Source organism: Callorhinchus milii, unplaced genomic scaffold (assembly GCF_018977255.1).
Source record: "Callorhinchus milii isolate IMCB2004 unplaced genomic scaffold, IMCB_Cmil_1.0 Scaffold20, whole genome shotgun sequence".
NCBI classification, from domain to species: Eukaryota; Metazoa; Chordata; class Chondrichthyes; order Chimaeriformes; family Callorhinchidae; genus Callorhinchus; species Callorhinchus milii.
In genome coordinates, this window is record NW_024704761.1 from 7,245,982 (window position 1) to 7,253,925 (window position 7,944).

Consider the following 7,944-nt stretch of genomic DNA (forward strand, 5'->3'; position numbering starts at 1 on the left):
ACTTTAGCAGCTCCGAGCATAATGGGAAATGAAGAAAAAAAAACGCGCACAGACTGAGTGTATTCCTCAGCGTTTCGATCGTAATCGATTCCAATCTGTGCTTCTGTGTTCATCTGCATTTTGGTTTTATTGCCCTTGGTTTAACCATGTCCACTCTCATTACGTCTGGGTTTTCTGATGGTGGTGGGGGTGGGGGGGGAGCGGGGGTTCTATCGACTTTACTTTTCTCCACAAGTCACAGTGACGCAATTGGGCTGTTCAACAATAATAGTGTGACCTAGATCGCTGACACTGTCAAGAAAATGAATAAATAATAGTAGGACGTGTGAGTGTGTTTCTCTATCGTTAGCTTCTATTTCATGAGGTTATGAAGCTCCATGGTTTGTTTTTCAGTAAATCACTGAAACCCCTTTCACTTGTCTGCGGATTGGAGAGAGCAAGAGAAAAAAAATTAGCAGATACTCCAGGGAACAGTGGGTTTGTGATCTGTAGTCATTACTGATGGCATTTGCAGTCTTGGTAATAAATGGCTTTAAATTGCTGGAGTGTCAGCAGTGACTTGCAGATGGCTTCAGTAACCCTTTCCTCCTTGATTCGTGTTCAGCGAAACCTGTTTTGTGGCTCAATTTCTCAGTTATGTTTAAGATATTCAGGAAACTACATCAGCTGATCTTTTATTAAACTATTGTTTATGAGCCGAACAATTGGAAACAAAATGAGCAGAGGAATCAGCACAAGTCCCACATCAGGACTTTGAGCTCATGGACAAGGTTGGCACTCCAGTGTAATGCTAAGGGAGTGCTGCTTTGACAAAGGTATTGTTTGTTCAAGTGGTTGTTAAAGATCTCGTGACTTTATTGGAAGATAGAAGGGAGTTTCTCGCAGTTCCTCATAAAATTAGTCATTCACTTTGTGTCTGTTTGTGGGAATTGCTGTATGCAAATCAGCGCCTGAGTTGGTCTACAAATCGTCACCACATTTTGCAATAAAATCCCGTAAAGTTCTTTGAATTGTTTTAACAACATGATAAGCCCCGATATCAGATGCAAGTATTATAATACAGGAAAAAATGCAAAATTATTGCAAAAGTGATGAGACTGGTGGGAGCAAATGTCATTTGGACTGTGGACCAGGGCAATTAGTAAGAATGCGGTTTACTTTAGATTCATTGAATGCTGTGAACCAATGAATTAACCAGTGAAACGAATTAGTGTCAAGTTATAGCCTGAACAATGAGCAACTGAATTGGATACTACTGATATTTGGTGTTTTCAAATCATGCAAAGTACTGTGGTAAGATTTTCAATCAGTAGCCAGTTATCCACTGCTCTGCTGTTTTGTTTTACACAACAGTTATTTCCTCCTCTTTCTCCCCCTCTCCCCCCCCCACCCCCACAGACACACACACACTCACTCACTCGAAGGTGAACAGTATTCATCTGTCGCGTAGACTTTTATCATTTCAGTCTGGATTGCAGCCAGTTCTGCATTGGGAAAACCGCTGCCTGCCCACTGAGCTTCTTACCTCTAGGGGAAGGGGGTGGAGGGGCTGGAAATCAATTTCTCCGCTGCAAACCAATCCGCTATTTGCAAAAGCAGCAGGAACAGCTTTCACCACAGAGGTGGTGGAGTAACTAGCAATGTTTACTGCTTCCACTGTGGAGATGGGAGCTGTAGACAAATGAAACCTTTATGTTACGATTGACTGATTACTGTTCCTAGGAATTGTATGTTGATTCGCCCACAAAATATACAGTTAATTCACTTTACAGTATATTCTGTGAAGCGCTTTGAGACGTCTCGAAGACTTGATAAGGTGCTATATTAAATGCAAGAATTATTGTATTAATATTTATTTGAAGTGTGAGATTATAAGCATATTGCTGTCCATTCAGTTTGGTCCATTGATTCAATCATTAGCTTGTTTTCTTTATCCTTTGCAGCTTTTGAATTTCCCAACTTGGCTCAGTCTCAGTAATATCTTCCACTGCTGCTAAGTTGATAGAGGCTGTTCCAGTGGAAATTGCTTTGTTCAACATCCTGCTTCCTCCGAGCTATATACTGGATTGTGGTAGAATAAAAAATAATGGGATGTACAGGTTGAAAAACAAAGCCTTTAGTATAATTTACCAACTAGACATTCAATTCCTGACTCTCTAGTTTGGCTTTTTATATCCTTCCTTTCTAATTAAAAAAATCTGTGTAAATACAATTTTTAATGTAGTAAATGACCAAGTATTTGCCTAGTTTCTGTGTAATCAGTTTTGCCATAGAATTATAACTAAAGGCTTAACTCTAGATCGTGTCTCGTGAAGGGGGTATTTAAAGGTTGTGTTGATGGTGTATAGATTTAAACGCTTCCTCTTTTCCACTCAACACAATCTACAGTAATTGGAAATACGGAACACCCTCGAGCTTCAGATGGAGATCGAAAGGATCCCAGCATTCAGAATTTATGACTCTAAAGCTTTTTCCAAGAAAGTTTCAGGGAAAAGTTTCTGACCTTTTTGAAATTATATAATTCATTTCAGCTGAGGTACATTTCAGTTATTTTTTTTCCCCTCATTTTGGTAATCCACGACTGTTTGTGGGACACTGCTGTGCGCAAATGGCTGTCGTGTTTTGCCCACAAAATATACAGTCAATTTCACTTTACAGTAAATTCTGTAAAGTGCTTGGAGACATCTTGAAGATGTGATCAGACAAGGACTATTATTATTTTTAATTTCCTACTTTGGTTCAACAATCTTTTATGAGCAATTATGGAATGGGAATATCTCAGACGGCAGCGGTAAAATGGAATCAGCTTTGTGAATAGAGATTTATCCTGCTATGCTGTTGGCTGTAGCCAGTCAGGTCATTTATTTATACCACACTTCCAAGCATTTTTAAAAAAAAACATTTGGGGAATGTGTTATATCCAATTGCATCGATAATGGAAAGCTACCGAGTACAGATTCAAGACCTCACATTTAATGTAATCAAATCTCACGTGTTTGGAGTTCATCTATTTTTGAATCAAAAGGTAAACAGGGATTCAAATTTATTGGCATTAAAACTGCATTAAACGTTGATCTTAAGAGAGGAATTTAATTGAAATTGGTCATTTTCCAATTTATCTCATTCTTAATGCGATTGATATCTGCTGTGCGCAATTGGCTGCTGCGTTTTGCCTACAAATTACTCAGTCACCCCACTTTAAGGTATATTCTGTAAAGCTCTTTGAGACATCTCAAAGATGTAATAGGTGCCAAATCAAATGCAAGGATTATTATTATTAAGTTGATGACCTGATGTTTATGAAAGCGCAATAAACTCACATTGCATACATATATCTAAACTGCTGCTGGTTGAGAATTATTGATATCCCTCTCTGCGGGTGTTCAGTTCAATCCTGTTTGCTGATGTATTTTCAGTCTATAACCTTTAATTTGACCTTATCAGTCAGTCATTTCAGGTTGTGTAATAGCCTAATGATTCCTTTTGTCCTGGTAGTGATTTTTCTACTTTTATACGACTGAAATCCTACAGTTTTTTTCTAAACATGGTTTTGTATTTATAAACCTGTCTTGAAATGCCTCAACGGTGTTTTTAAACCTTCTTGTGATTTAATTTGTGAAATAAATTTTATTTTTGTCTTAAAACAACTTACAGTACATTGTTTCTGTTTAATGCTGTCCTTCCCCCACACCTTCACAGACATAGAACCAAATCAGTGATCCATTCACACTATTGGTGTGTATACGTTGCATAAAACTGCAGAATCTTCACATTGAATCTTATGTAATGCTTCTCCTTAGCGTGATGCAGAAAACACAAGAGGGTGACATGGAAAATGTTCAACTAGGAGAAGGAAGCAGAAGGCTGCAGAGTTAGAATGGAAACGAGCCAAACACATGTGCTTTGTTCTAAAATTATTCCTTGATAGACCTCAGTCTCTCCGTTCAATGTCCTGGTGGCTACCAGAGAGGATAAGAGCATTTCCTGCTTGCACTATTGTTATATAAGATACCAAGGGCCAAGCTCTCCCGCCTAGGGTGGGGGGATAATTTATTGAGCCCAATAACTCACTGTTTATTTCCTGCCAAGGCGCTACACATAAACAAGACAATTCTGTCTCCCACACAGACTGAACATCCACAAATATGGTTGTTGATCCGCAGTTTGTTCTCCAAACCAAAATGTTCATGTCTTTTATTGCAGAAATCCTGATCAAATCCCCAAAACAATCATTTCATCCCTGGAAGGTCTCTGCAGTTGTGAATGCTTTAACAAAAATGTGTTTTTCCCTTTTTTTTAATATATAAAAAAAGTCTATATATGCTGTATTGGATAATTTAGAGACTGTCGAATCCCTTTCAATGACTCGTTTAAAAAAGCTGCTTGTGAAAAAAAAACACTTAAGAGTCTGTTCTATTTCATTAACGTTGTGATCAGATGGCTCAAGCCTTTGCTGAACAGTGTAATAATCCCAGCTCAGCAATCCAATCCACACACGCAGGTTGAGTGCAGCTACTTTGATCACAACACTGGTCATATTCATTGGTAATGGTCAGACAAGCGATGTGCTGGTGTGCACACATTACTTCCTGGCTCTCTGCACATACAGTATATTACAAGCCCTTGTGCTTTTTTAATAAAAAGCCAGGAATAAATGGTGCGTAGAACTGTACGTGTTGGCTGGGCAGTGAAGGATGTTTACTGCTGGAGGGGAAAGTCTGGTCATGAGTTAACTGCCCCCAATAAAGTCCACATTTAAATTGGAAACCAATTCCTCAGAGAGGTCTGGTGTGCACAGGCACCAATTTGAAATGTATAATTCAAGCACATTATTTTTGTGCCAACCTGGTTAGATTTTGACTCCGATGTACAGGTTCCTTCCTCCTATCTCGGAATCCAATGCAACCTTAGATGAGAGATACAGTGCAAACTATTTTCTTGCAGTTGCTTCTTTATTGCTTTCATGCCTTCAAAGTGAATAGTTTTAATGCCTGTTCCCTGTATCTGCTCCCTTCCTTCAGCAAAGTAGAACACTGAAGACTGGGTCAGTCTGCTATATTGTGCATTTCGCATAGGAAAACATATCAAAAGTGCTTCACGGGGTAATGTGGGTCACCAAACGGGGGGTGGGGGTGGCAAAAGCACAGTTGAATAGTTGTGTTTTTTTTAGGATTTTGAAAATGTATGCTAATAATCCTTGCATTTCTTACAGCGCCTTAACACATTGTTGAGACTTCTCAAAGCGCTTCCCGGGATATAGTGTGGGCGAAACCGAGAGAGAGGGTGTGATCAACAATTTGTAGGGTATAAAGAACAACATAAAGATCGATTCGTAGTCCACTTCCTTTTCTTTATTCCATTCCCCTCAAACCAACACAGTTACGTGCTTTGCTGCTAACAGTACTAGCTGCTTCCCTCTTCATTTTTACTGCGTGTTGAATAATGCTCATAAATCACATCTCCAGTCCTGTAATCCAGTTAAGGTGCCAAGGTGCAACCAATGTCAGGCAGCCCACAATCTGGTAATCTGACTTCCAATTTTTTTATTTAAAAATTCTGTTGGATCACTGACGCAGTCCAGAAACAATAAGATAACAGTTAAAGCTATTTAGCGCCCTATCTGCTTATCAGACCCCTGTATCAGATGGACGTCTAGTGTACTCGGGGTGAATCCTTTCAGCTCATGCTGGGAGGGAAAAAAGTCACCACCTAACAGGAAATAAGAGGGATTATTTTCTGAAATGAGGCCTTTCTCTGAGAACTCTGCCAGCGGAGCAAACCAGCAGCAAAATTAGTAATCGGTGCAGTTTGGCAGTGATTTTGATTACATTGCTCATCACGAGGGGAAAGATCTGAAATTGAATACCCTCCTGGTCCGAATGGGCCAGAAGAGCAAAAGCTCAGTTCTTTCTCGTCGCACGGAAAACAAAACAATAATAAATTGATCACTTCAATCCACGACTGCTTGTGGGACGTTGCTGTGCGCAATTGGCTGCCGCGTTTCGCCCACAAATATACAGTCAATTCACTTTACAGTATATTCTGTGAAGCGCTTTGAGACGTCTAGAAGACGTGAAAAGCGCTATATCAAATTCAACGATTATTATTATTATAACTTTGAAGCCGCAGACACTGAGATTGCATGTTTAGGCCAGTTTTATAGCTGCAACAGAGCCTTCTTTACATCTCAACCTGCTCATTACAGTTTCCTCAACCAGTTGAAAACAGTTCTGCCCACGGCCCTCAGACAACGTTGAGGAACAGTAGTAAAATCCATCGTTTTACTAAACGGGATTACACGCAAAGACGCAGATCCAATGCAGGATTCTCAACACCGTGCCTATAGTTGCCATCTGTAATGTTAAGCCTCTTGCATGTCCCTCGTCCCCTCTGCTCTACCGTTGGCAGCCGTGCTTTCAGCCACGTGTCCTGGAAACTATGGAACTCTCTTCCTCAGTCCCTCAGCCTTGCCTCCTCCTCCCCCTCCCCCACCACCCTCCCTCCTACCTCAGGCTCGGCTTCAAGCTCCGCCACCATTAAGAGCGCTATATAAATGCAAGTTTGTTGCCGTTGTTACAAGCCTAGGCTCAAAAAAAGCAGACCTACTGGCCTAGAATATAATTTCCCTTTCTCGTGCTCTGTCTCTTATGACATCTGTGAATTCCAAGCAGAATTTTGGACTCTGTCCTTGTCTGCTGAGAACAGATTGAAGTGACAACAGCCTAATTTATAGCTCTTAATAATCATCGGAGTGGTAGCTACCTCCCCTCTGCGGAGAGTTTTAATAATCTGCTCGAGGTGAAAAGCTTTCCGTCTCCACATTTTGCTGCGTTGATATTAACAGCAATGAACAAGACAATCAGCTCCCGGCCAAACAAAACACAAAATGTTCATTTTGTTCGAAGGGATAAGTTGGTTGATATGTATTTTTTGAGGTGTCGCTGCAATCTTGTCAATCATGATGTCATTGTACCGCAAGTCCAGACCTGGAGATGGTGCAGATCTTTTGATTCATGGCCCTCTTCCTCTCTCTTTGTACCCGGTTACTTGCCCTGTGTGAACATAAGACAGAGAGGTCGAGTAAGATTTACTGGGTGAGATTTTACAAGACGGGTTTAGTGTGGCTCTGACACGCAGAAAGACTGAGGCTTGTACTTCCCCACAAGGGGAGAGAAAGAGAGAGAGAGAGAGACAGAGATAGAGAGAACATATAGGAGAGGGAGATGTTATGTAACACTCCCATTGTATCTGCTGGAGGATACCCCTTGATTTCTGAAAGGCCGCTCCTCTCTTGACTACACGCTCCCAGGCCGGGCACTTACTGTGCGTGTAATGGAAAGGCAAGCCGCCTGCTCTCAGTCCACCGTCTGCCAGAGGCTCGCTGAATACTCCATCCGACTTCCTTCTCCAGCAGAGTGGTGGATCATGCTTGTGGTCCGCCGTTCTTACCGCACGTGGCTACCCGTGTCTGCCTGCAAAGCAATCACTTGGTATCAATTACCTGTGAAGCACTTTATTATAATAATATTAATAATAATAATAATAATAATTGTTACATTTGATATAGCGCCTTTCGTGTCAGGAGGGTGTCTTGAAGTGTTGCACAGGGCACACTATGAAGTGTTGTAACTGCATATTTTATTGGCAAACACAGCAGCCAATTTGCGCATAGCAATGACACACCAACAGCGACTCAGCGAGTGACCAATTTTATTTTATTTGGAGCATTTTGGGGACATTATCTGAAAGATGGTGTTTGTAACAATGCAGCGCCAAACCCAGCACTTTGTTGGATTGTCAGTCTAAACCTTATGAGTTCAAATTCCCAACATGAGGGCTTGAACCCACAAACGTATGACTCCGAGGCAAGAGTGCTACCAACTGAGCCAGGCAGACACACTTTGAGATGTTCTGACGTGATAAGCCGCTATAAAAACGCAGCCA

The 7,944-nt window shown here is 41.0% G+C and overlaps 1 long non-coding RNA gene across 1 annotated transcript in view; it reads right to left on the reverse strand.

Annotated features, from left to right (window-relative positions):
- Positions 1-6,637: 6,637 nt before the first annotated feature.
- The window catches only part of LOC103175477, a 2,824-nt gene continuing 1,517 nt past the window's right edge, over positions 6,638-7,944 (reverse strand). Inside the window, exons 3-4 of the long non-coding RNA XR_006085627.1 lie at positions 7,323-7,472; positions 6,638-7,052 (exon numbers count right to left, since the gene is read on the reverse strand). This is a non-coding gene — a long non-coding RNA (uncharacterized LOC103175477). The remainder of the gene's footprint in view (positions 7,053-7,322; positions 7,473-7,944) is intronic.